Source organism: Silene latifolia, chromosome 4, assembly GCF_048544455.1.
Source record: "Silene latifolia isolate original U9 population chromosome 4, ASM4854445v1, whole genome shotgun sequence".
NCBI classification, from domain to species: domain Eukaryota; kingdom Viridiplantae; phylum Streptophyta; class Magnoliopsida; order Caryophyllales; family Caryophyllaceae; genus Silene; species Silene latifolia.
In genome coordinates this window covers 111930816-111943237 of record NC_133529.1, presented here as the reverse complement: position 1 = coordinate 111943237, position 12422 = coordinate 111930816, and the positions used below count along the sequence as shown (strand labels likewise).

Here is a 12422-nt window from a genome sequence, read left to right as displayed (position 1 = left end):
ACGATTTGATTTTTAAAAATTGGTGCAGACATATATATCTACATCTTAAACACCCGACACATCTTTTCTTCTTTCACCGTTCTTGAATAACGGAAAACAAAAAGATGAAACAAACAAAACATGCGCTTTAGATTCAACTAACTATGCGAATATCGGAAGATTTGCTATTTCGATCAAAAGTTCTAAACTATTATAATAGTGGCATAAAGATAGGCGTCATTCATCATTTATCTTACAATGGGAGAGCAGGCAAAGTATTACGTAATAGTACTATCTTAACTCTTAAGACACAATATATACCATAATTATGTTCCCAAATGAGACATGAATACACCATGTTAAAAGAAAGGGTTTTTCTAACGTGTGTCCTTATGACACACATTAAGAGTATAAATAAAGAAACAAACAAAAGGAATATAACATGAGAATTGTAAATATCAATTCATTTTTTCCATATTTAGTAAAATATTCCTCTGATCCTTTCTTTATTTAGGATCTTAATGTGCGTGTATGCCCTTAGGATACACGTTAGAAAAACCTTTTTTTCCTCGAAAATTGCAATAGCTTAGGAAGAATGAATGGGAGTGAAATCCTGAATTGAAGTTATCATAAGATAAAATTATATAGAAGTTGAAACTATCTGTTTCTAAAGAGTAATCGAGTTTTCTTATTCCATATACATGAAGGACATAAATTCACTTGAAATAAGCATAAATTAAAAAATTAAAAAATATAAAAATAAAAATAGTAATATCTAAACTGAAATATGACGACTTTATTGACTTAAGACATTAAAATAGTGAGAGAGCAAGTAGAAGAGGATTGTATGAGGTCACAACTCACAAGCTTGTGGTCGTCACAAATAAGACTAACTAAAAATAGATTCAATCTGCTACACTTCTCAAAAGTACTTCAAGTACTTCATAGTTTGTTATGTTTCTCTCATGTCCCGTCTCGTTAATTATTTGATTCACATTTGGTTTGTTCATAGTAGAAACAATATAAGAATGGAATACGTCCTGCAATAGCAATATTAACCTTTTAGGATCCTTACTAAAAAGAAAACCAAGCAAGGTGCATGCATGTAAAAGGATAAAATATGGTGGAAAAATGAAATTAACCTCCAATTTATTGACTTTTAAAAGCTCGAGTTCAAATTGACCATAAACATCCTCCTATTCTCCAATCTCAATTGGTTACATGCAAACATGAAAACAAAAAACATAGCTCATCAAATGTGTGAAAATAAATACCACTCTCTTCATCCGATCTTTTGTTTATCTATTTTATTTTTGTTTGTCTCAGTCAATTGTTTACCTTTCTATTTTGGAAATCCCTTTGATGAGCAATTTGATCCTCTACACTCAATTTAGTCCAATTAGCCCTTTCCTCTTTCTTTGGTCTTTGTGCCAAAATCAAAGGTAAATAAATGACCGAAACGGAAAAAGTAACTATTTGACAAAATTGTAAGAGTAAAATAATTGCAAGGTCTAAGATGTACCTCGTTCCTCGTCTAACCGAGTTAAGAAATCTGCAATAAAGCCAAATGAACACCCATAAACAAATTAAAAATATAGTAACAAATTAATAACCCCACCATATAACATTTTCACAGGTATAATGAATGACTAATAGTACACAATTAGGGTAAATATGCAATTGGAATAACATTCCATGAGACGATGGTTTAGTGACCTTAATCATAATCTATAACCTCTTAAAATGCATCAACATCTAAAAATCATTCCTTAGGAATAGTGGTAGACTATTCAAAAGCATGCCTTGCACATGACTCCTAAAATTTTCTTTAAAAAATGCCTTCTACCGTGTTCTCCTCTCCGCTCATTCTCATCTCTTCATTTTTCGTGTAAGACCTTTGCTCTCCCTTCCTCCTCTCTTCAATTGTTTACCCTTTCGATTATTCTATCTGTTTTCGATGTCCCGCCGACTCTCAAGCAACCCGGTTTGGCAATTTAGGGGTTCTTTGCTAGAGTGTTTCTATTTTCGATGATAATTTTGGGGTTGAATTTGTTGATTCGGGTCATGATTTGTTTCTGCTTGCTGTACAATAACACCCCCGATAAACCGTAAAGGGTGTATTATTGGTTGTGAACTGGTGAGTTTGGGGTTGATAATTGATTATTTGCCCAGGGTCGACATACCTCCATAAGCTTTCCGTACTTCGACACTTTAGAAATCCAAGCAAATCATAGATGAAAATGCAAACTAATTAGCCCAGGTCAAACGAAATTCGATGAATTAAGGAAAGAAACAAAGCTTCGATAACCGAACTTGTTATGCTAAGCCTCGATATGGACAATGCTTTTTTTTGTGTTTTATTTTTTGTTTTTTACAGGTCTATTTGTATTTAAAGACTGTAGCTTATTGATCTGTCTACCTTTACTTATAACTGGTTGTGGGCTGGTACATTTGTAGTTGATGATTGGTAATTTTGCAGAGGTAAACAACTAATCGAGATTAATTGGTTAGTTTGAACTAATATACAGTGTGGCTCGCGAACTTTGTTATTTGGTTAATTTGGGTGCTCCATACTTTTGTTGGCTCCGGCTTTTAGTTAGTTGGTTAATTGTAGTTTTTCCTCTATCTACCTCTGATTATATCATGGTTTCTTTGAGCTGCCTCATCTCATGATTGCTCCGTGCTTTCATAGGAATTCCCAACTGTTGACGACCCCCCCAACCTCTCCAGCTTTAGGGTTGTCCTACCCTTTTCCTTTATCTGGCTTGCTTGTTCTTGCTATTGCTCCCGGGCTTTGTATGTGAAAGCATCTTCTGCTTGCCCTGTACCAGTTGATATCGATTAGACTCTGCAGATCAACTTTTGAACTTGGTAGGTGGCGCCCCTAGCTGTTTTAATGGTGCTAACTACCGTTACGCTTTATAATGCTCGTATGCCTTTTATAATGTGTGCTCTAATTACCGTGTTAACTTGTAGTAATTGTATCCACCTGATGTGCGTCTTTTGAGTTTTATGTTTTACTAAGACAACCCTATGACCTATGCTTAGTGGTTATGGTTTTGTGGGTTTGTACCAGTACGTATGGTTTTGTGATGAATCAGTCCTAATTCGTGGTGCTTCCCATATGATATTACAGACGTTCGCCTAGGATCTAAGCCAAGTGATTATGGTTGTTCGTTTCTCAGGGCTGGTTTATGCTTGTTGCTTAGAGAGATAGCCGGTCTAAGCTGTGGGCAATTAATTTTATGTGACTGTTTGCTTCCCGCGGCTGGTTTATGCTTGCTCCTTAGGGAGATCGCTGGTCTAAGTTGTGGGCAATTAATTTTATGCTTATCTTAGATTAACCTTTGACCTTGCATTTAACTTACTTCAGGACACTTAGGTGCTTTCACATGCCACCTCGCTAGATAGTGTCTTGCCTATAAATATTGGCGTAGTTTGCATTGGACCACCCAATCATAGCTCAACCTTCATACCCTATGTTCCCATCTAATCAATACAAAAAAAAAAGGAAAGAGCACCATACATATCATAATCGACTTTACTAATGGCTACTAGATTTGCCAAGACCTACACCTGTGTCATCATGCACGTGCCCATCCAAACTGTTGTGAAATAGAACTAAAAGCTTAAGCTAACAAGGTAAGACGAGAAATTACGGACCTTGTAGATTAGCGCCCACGTATGGATTTTGTGGGGGCGACTGGTTATTGTATGTCTCAGAACTGACGATGGAACACAGTAATTGAAGTCGATTAGATATTATGTTATTAGGTTTTTAAATAAGGGGGAGGGGGAGGTTATTAGACGTAGAGAATATGTAAAATCAAAGACAACTCTTAGAGAAATAAGAGAAAGATTCGTGTTTTCGAATTAAGGAATGCAAACGTTGATACATTTATTCAGTTCTTGTATTGTATTGTATTGTATTGTATTGTGTTGTTTAATTACCGAGGTTATTTAACATGATGATTTGGTAATTGAGGAGTCCAGTATGACAAAATTGACCATTCAGGAACGCTTAATAGTGGAAGTTAGTTTGGAATTTAAGTTTACAATGGATTATGTAGATCTCTACTGTAGGTCGTGTAATACTGAAAAAAGAGTTTATTTACTATTTTTAGGCAACCTTTTCATTTTGCAGTAATTTGCCTATCAATGAAAATTGATGCGGTCTTTTAAAGTACAAAGGAATCTAGGCGAAAACTGCATTCTTGTGATGTTCACCAACTATGTGGCCAGACTAAACAGAAATTTGATAGCTTTTCCAGTCATATTTATTGTTGTTTGTATTGATTCCGTAGATTTAGTTTTCATGTTAAAATCTCTGCTAAAGGAATAGTTTAACCTGAGTCTAATTGACAAATATCATCAGTATTATTGTTTTTTCCCCTGCTGTCTGGCTGCAGAGGCTAGAAGAAACAATGGACATCAACAACTCTGTTCCCCAGGGATTTAGTGCACATGAAGAACTCGTAGCTTAAGAGCAACGATGGTCTCAAGATACAATACAGCAACTGCAATTGAGGAGCCTATCGCTCAACCCATGAAAGTTGAATATACAAGCTTCTTATATATCAATGGGACAAGCGGAGGGATTTAGAGTCACGTGAGTTTAGAAATAAGAGTTCAGAGTAGGAGAAGAAACGAAATATGGGTCATGTATCAGACTCTTTGTTGTCTTCATAGTGATTCTCATAACCAAGGTTGGAACAATCAGGCATCGGGATTAAAATTACCCTTCTACTCCATGTACAACAACAACAACAACAACAACAACAACAACAACAACAACAACAACAACAACAACAACAACAACAACAACAACAACAACAACAACAACAACAACAACAACAAAACCGCCGAAGTCAAACCCATAATACGGGACCTTAAACCTTAGACAAAGCGAAGGGACCTCGAATCGGCTTAGGAAAAGCTTATTAGCAGTGCATTATTTCAGGTAAAAAGTTGAAAATATTTGACACGAGACTCACCCGACAACTTAATTTGAAGGTGATGCAAGGATATCAATTAAGCAGTAGCTCGTTCGACACTCAATGAGGGCCTTGGCCAAAGATGATTGCTCACCTAACTAACTAACTGCCTGCTTTTAGATGCATTTCATTCTACAAGTTTCTTCTGTTGTTCCTCAAAAGTCTTGTCCGTAATTTCTAATTTCATAACTTTGTGCTTACCTCTTGTTCAATAGGAAAGATATACCTCGTATCTGAACTATGTTTAAATTAGTGATACACATGCGTAATATTTATTGTTGATTTTCTGACAAAATTTTGTACTTTCATGATTCATGGACTAATTGCACTCTCTGATGGACCATGTCATATGCAAACAGTCCATGAACCCATTGGTGTTGTCGGGCAACAATCCCATGGAATTTTCCTATCCTCACTTTTAATGGCAACTTGTGAGAGCTAAATCTACAATGCCATGAATGAAATAGTTGGACATGTCAAACCAATGTCTTTTGTTATCACCAGAGGTAATCTACTTGTGAATCTTCTTAAAAATGCCTCTGGACTCGGGAGTCTTAATTGTGAAACTTAAAAAATTGAATTTACTAGACGAAAAAATAAAATTTACTAAACTTGTTGAACATCTTTCTCAATGAAAAGCAACGACGCTTTCCCAAGCTTATGCTAATGTCGAGAACTCCTTTTGCGCACTTTGCCCATAAATTGTTTACGAGACATGTCGGGCAGCAGCGCATAAGATTATGTCTTCTCGTATTGTTAACGGGTTCTTTAGGTTGGTTTGCCCAAAAGAAACTGCCTATGCTTTAGTGGCGCTGTCATTTGCCTTCTATCCGACGATTATTCTCTAATAGCTGGCACAAGACAACGTATTTTCAAAAAAATCCGCCAGTTATGTAATACTCCTACTTACGCTTAACATTTCGACAAATTGGGGCACCGCGCCCAATAGGGCGTGGTGCAACAACTAGTTAAGATTAATATGTAAACATTGTTTATGCTTAACCAACCACAATTATGAAGCAAAATAAAATAGAAATTTTGAGTAAAAAAAAAGCTAAAATTGCTCACCTTCCACCAGAATCAGCAAAATTTGCAATCTTGGTTCCACTAAAAGTCAATCTCAGCCCTACAATTAGTGAAACCAATAACCCATTGTGCTCAATTAACCCGTCAAGTGTATAGTGAATCATGATCACGTAAATAACTACAGTTCATCACCATTATTAAACAATTAACGAACGTAATTGAAAGAATTCTCTTGTATAATTAGACTTCAGACCACATAAAGTTTTGGCAATTTTAAAACTAATATGACTAATGAGAGCTAAGAATGTCTAATAATAAAGAATAAAGAAAGATTCATACTTTTGAACAAAATTATGTGCCAATCATTTTCATCTTGCAGGTGCGTATTTCATCATGTAGAATTAGACGACTTGCTCCATGTTGAGTGTTGAGATGACTGTCAGAAACAATTAAGCAAAAAATCAGAGCTATCCAACAATACCCACATAAACCTTACATGAGTCTAGTTTACTAAACTCAAGATCTAAAATTACAGCCGCTAGAAAAACAATAAATCGAAAAAATCAGAAATCACCAAAAAAAAAAACAATGTTTCGTATGAAGATTATCGTTGTTGGTACATACAATCAATCAAACAATAATTATTCAATGACGCATGAACATGAGATGAATCAAATCAAATGAATAGAGGCATACCTGTTTGTTAACCTTGACAATAAAATAATATCAGAACATGAGACAGATTTTGTCAAATTATTATAGACACTGGTTGCGGACTTTAGGAGAAGAGTGTATGTTATCATTAAGAGCAAAAACCGTCAATTATATTGATTGTTGGAAGATAAATTGTACTGAGAGTAATGATGTGACACGATTGAATGTTGATTAATGGTGGTGGCGGTTTTTAAAGGTGAAGATGATAAGTATTCGATTAATGGTAGTGACGGTTTTTTCTGTAAGATTAAAGCGAGTCTTCAATTGGAAAAATTGAGTATTCAATAAGGGGAAACCAAAAGGTTGTTACTGTTTTATCAATAATAAGGTGTAGAGCCGTAGAGGTATAATATACTCATATACTCATGTGTACGTATTGATATAGACTTTGGACGCTGACACGTGGCAATCTAACACTATTCAAATTACGCTTTGTATAAATTTTATAGATTAGAGTGACACGCGGATTAAGAAGTGGCATCGCAAATACATACGTGGCTTTTTCTTATCCTACTTGGCATTGTCTGCGTGACATTTTAAGGCTAGTCTTTTAATAAGATTTTATAGATTAGGGTGGGCGATATTAAGTTGGCTTTTATTGTGAGCATTAACAGATAATTTGTGGGAGATGAAAAGGAAGAAACAAAGAAAGGAAGAAACAAATGGACGGTGTCAATGATATAATTGATTGCAAATTTAATTGAGATGTTTGGTTAAGGCTGAACTGATTTGTAGATAAAATTTCAAACATGACAAACGTGGCATTTCTAAATCCTGCGTGACATTTCTAAATCCTATGTGGATTTGTCTACATGGAGTTTATGGATCATTAGGCTTTTAATAGTATTTTATAGATTAGAAAATATCAGCAAAATTCTTAAATAATGAAACCTTGAAACATATTTGGTGTAGGCGGGCATTAGGTGAGTATGCCGTAAACTCTACCCCCGTCCCACGACCCATCACTGGTGGAATTTTTGTACTCGTACCCCTTCGTGAATGCTCTCTCCATACCCACCCCCAACAGGAGCAGGTGTAGTGCGACACCCATTGTACCCGTCCCACTAAGATCCTTAATTACTTATTCTTCACCAATAATCACAGTTGCAAAATAAGTATCGTATTGCTTAAGGCCTGTACACCTTCACGATTTTTTCCATATGTTTTTAACACAAATACACAATAATCTTCTTGCAATTTTTAAAAGCGATAAGGACCATATGAAGTTAAGTTATTAAAGACGTAGTACGAATGGACCATATGAAAGGATTTTTTTTTAAAATTTAAAATTTAATCGTCATGTAATCTGCTAATTATTAAACGTTTTTTTTCTAGTTCTACTGATTTAGTTTGATATTAGATCTTGCTAATTATGACATTCAGAACTGCTAATATATACCCTCGTAAAAAAAAAAAAAAACATAAAGTTACTAATGTGGGAAGACCTAGTATAATAGTAGAAGTTACTATTAATTCAAATTAAAAGTACAAAAACATGTGAGTTATTCCTTTTCACTTATTGTTATTGTAAGACAGTCTTGTACATACAGAGAAAAATAATTTGTATGGTCAATATTAATTTATGTCATATATAAGGAACTTTTAATAACTTCTAAGCTAACATAGATAAATTAGAATATTAGGTCTTACTTAAAACCGTCTTAAATTAAGACCTTTCACATCCTACCTTTTAATTTTGTCTTATTTAAACCGGTTGTGAGTGTCGACGGTCTTTATTAAGAATTTGTGAAATAAGAAACTCGTTTATGAAAGGTTTGCAATTTGTGAAGTTAATCAATGCTTCAGGTAAAAGTAATATATTAAAAAAAAAAGAAATGATTGTAAAAAATTTAAGTGCATCTTATAATGTAATTCTTTTTTTAGGTAAATTAAAAGGGTAGTATTATTTGATAGTGTTAATAGATTATTTGGCTTGTGTTATTTCTTTGATCATATCGTGATTTGTGCATTCAGCCATTATTTTTTTGCTCAAGTAGTTTTTTCTTTTTCCCAAATGATTGTAATGTGTAAATGGTAGTATTATTTATGAGTGCTTTGTAATATCTCAATTGGTGGTAAAAGTAAAACATTTGCCGTTTGGCAGTGTATTTCAAGATAGGGGCGGACCTAGGAGTTATATTTTGGTGTAGCAAAAAAATATTGTGCTAAAAAACGATTAATATGTCCCGATTTTATGTATGCTTTATATATACTATCCATTAAATTTTAGGTTCCTTGAGATTTATTTCAAGTAAAAACTTTGCCATTGTTATTCATATTACTTGTAAATTTATGATGTTTTAGTAGAAAATTAACATTATCTCAAACTCGATACTCCCTCTGTCTCAATCGTTTGTTTGCCTTTGATTCAAATATCCTTCACAAAGAGCAAAAAAGCAAACAAATAATTAGGACAAAGAGATTACAAAACAATTTAAGTTTATGAAGAAAAAAAAGAAGCAAACAAACAATAACTATTAGAAATCACTTATTAATCACAAATCAACTAATAAACCATAGAGTAATAATTAGAATACTTACATATGACTACTATTTATCATTTTCTTTCCTTATAATTTGTAAGTATGGAGTAATTAAGATGGTGACATTTTGTGAAGATTAATGAAGAAATAATTGAGATATGAAAAGGATGACATTAATAGTAATAATTAATACGGAGTACTCAGTAATATCCTATGGGATTTGAGATTTAGATTAAATGAGAATATGGTGAGAAAAAAAGAAGGATTACGGAAATTTAACGTTATTTATTGACTAATAAATACATAATTTTTGGTGTAGCAATATTTTTTCTCTCACTAATTTCTTGGGCTTTGGTGTAGCAATTGCTACACTATCCATGTATGTGAGTCCGCCCCTGTTTCAAGATCGTTTAAGGAAACAAATATTCATTGTCATGTCATATTGGCAATTAGAATATTAAGTGGGCATGTTACATGTATATGGATATGAATGTAACGTATAATCTTTATGATTTTTTGTTTGTATTCAATATAATTTTTTTAGGGTGTTTATTTCCGCAGTACACATTTTACTCTTTACAGTACGCTTATGACCGATATACCCCTTCCCTTCCCTTATTTTCATCTCCCTCCCCTTTCCCCTCTATGACTAAATGTATTGTGCATACCGTAAGAGAACAATTTGATTAATTGCGTAACTGAAAATTTGATGTGTTGCATACAGTAACGAGAACTTATTCTACGTACTTGATACTATGATGATATTCTTATGTTCTATTTACTGCAACATCTAACGACAATTTAATGTGCTTTTTTTAATACGTACGAAAAGTTAAATCAATTGTACTGCAATTACAAAAATTACATCTCCCCTGACCACCGACTAACAAACACAACAACCACCGCTTCCCTGACCACCTACTGTCCTACTGATATCCTCGACGATCGCCAATACCCACCACCTTCCATTAAACGCCTGCTCGCCTTGATGCCACATGACCCTCCTGTCGAGCCACCCCCTTACCACCATCCAACCGCTAATCCAAATTATAATAACCCTAAAACAATTATAAAACACTAATTTGTTCGATAAATTTACAATTAACGAAATCTATATCTATTCTACGGTTCTACCTTCAATTTAGGTTTATAATTGATAGAATTTGATTTATTTATAAGGTTGAATTATTATGAAAGAAGAAAATGAGATTTAGAGTTTTTTTGAGTTAAGGGTATAATATGGAAAATATTGCGCAAAAAGTACTGTGATGAGTAAAAAAATGTACTGCGAAAATAAATTACGTTTTTTACGAGTATTCTTTTTTTTATATAAGTGATGTTATCTTGTAGTAGAAGATTGATTTTTATATATGACAAAGATTATCGAAAGATAATCGAAATGTAGTAATTTTTATGACAGTGATTTTTTCGGACAAGTATCTTATCATAATTATTTAGTTGGGTTATTTTATGCTTAAATTTTCCAAAATAGTTTGGATTATTTTTGGGTAGTACTATAAGATAATCAATAATTGCCAATTGCCTTATATGTCGTTGATAGTGATAATTTAGTATACTATAATCAAATCAATCATTGCCAATTGTCTTATATAAATATATATATATATATATATATATATATATATATATATATATATATATATATATATATATATATATATATGTTGTTGATAGTGTAAATTATATAGATTTTCTTCTTCTTATGTTTACTTAGGCGAGAAAAACATATGTGAGAGTGAATATGGGATTGCCACGTGTCAAGTGGTTCCTGTATTATACTTTTATATATATAAACTTTTATATAGATATAGATATATAGATGTTTGCCAAACTAGCAGAAAAACTAGCTGTTTTTTTTGGGTGAAATAAGTAAAAGGATAAAATAATTATTCAATATTACAGATTGAAAGAATAAAAAAGGAAGATAAAATAAGATCACGTACCTTATTTCACAAACACAAATTCTTACTTTAGACGGACATTATTCGTCTAAAGCTGTAGACAGATAGTGTCTCTCTCACAAAATGAGAGTGGATAATGCAAGTGGGTGGGAAATGGATACCCCCACTTACCCTCTCACTTGCATTTTGTGAGAGGGCCACTATCCGTCTACAGCTTTAGACGGATAATGTCCGTTTACAATGAGACGAATTATTTCTCAAATGCTATCCTAGCCCCTAAGTAGCGTTACATAAACTACTTGACAAACACTTGCAAAAAAATAAGGTAGCTGAAATTTTGGTCAAATAAGTTACCTAAAATGTCCTATCAATCTTAGGCTCTGTTTGGCAAAACTAGGTGAAAAGATATCTGAAACCTGAAAAAGTAGCTGAAACTTAGGAGATGATAAGGTAGCTGATTTTTATTAAAAGTGTTTGGAAACTAGCCGAAAAGTTAGCTGATATTTGATCAAATGACGTAAACGGGCATGGTTATTATTGTTATCGTTTATGTTTTTGTAATAAAGTCATAATGTAATTTTTTCAATATATTTGAGCAAGTTTCCAACATGTTTCAAAGAGAATGAGAACAATAATTAATATATCACGATTAGGTAAAGAAAATAAATCAAACAATAATATATCATCGAAAAATGTATTCTATAAATACAAAATTAGTTCTCTATTAAACTCATACACCAAAAAAAAAAATCAATTTTTTTCGGGAAAAATATTAATTTTTCGATTTTGTTCGGTGAAGTGTATTGAAGAATTTTATTTAATGGTTGTTTGTGTTATTTGGGAGAAGTATTAAATGAGGTTTTAATTGACAACTTAAAAAATAAATAAGGGTAAAATAGATAGACAAAAAAGAATTAGGTACCTGATTTTTCAAATGGTGCATGAGGTAGCATTTCATTTTAGGTACTTTTTTTTGGTAAAAAAAGGTAGTTGCCAAACACCCTAAAAAAAATAAGGTACCTGATTTTTTTGACAAAAAAACTACTTAAGGCAAATCAAATACCTGAAGTGTATTGTCAAATGGAGCCTTAATAATTTATGAAACAATTGCATTATATAGGATTACTGACCCGACTTGACAAGTATTGAACTAGATAGATCTGAATTTGACACAAAGACAAGTTGTTCCACCCCATATGCATTATTTGAACTAAATGTTTCTTGCGTCATATGAACCCGTATTATTGAATAACTTAATAACAACACATCTAAATATACTTAAACTTCTACTGTTTCAACCTAAC

The 12422-nt window shown here is 33.0% G+C and overlaps 1 long non-coding RNA gene across 1 annotated transcript; it reads right to left on the bottom strand.

Annotated features, from left to right (window-relative positions):
• Positions 1-855: 855 nt before the first annotated feature.
• On the bottom strand, positions 856-6286 carry LOC141652411 (uncharacterized). Its single transcript, XR_012547199.1, has 3 exons — positions 6042-6286; positions 1502-1531; positions 856-1019 (listed from the first exon to the last, which is right to left on the bottom strand). It is a non-coding gene; the product is annotated as an uncharacterized LOC141652411 (long non-coding RNA).
• Positions 6287-12422: the final 6136 nt, after the last annotated feature.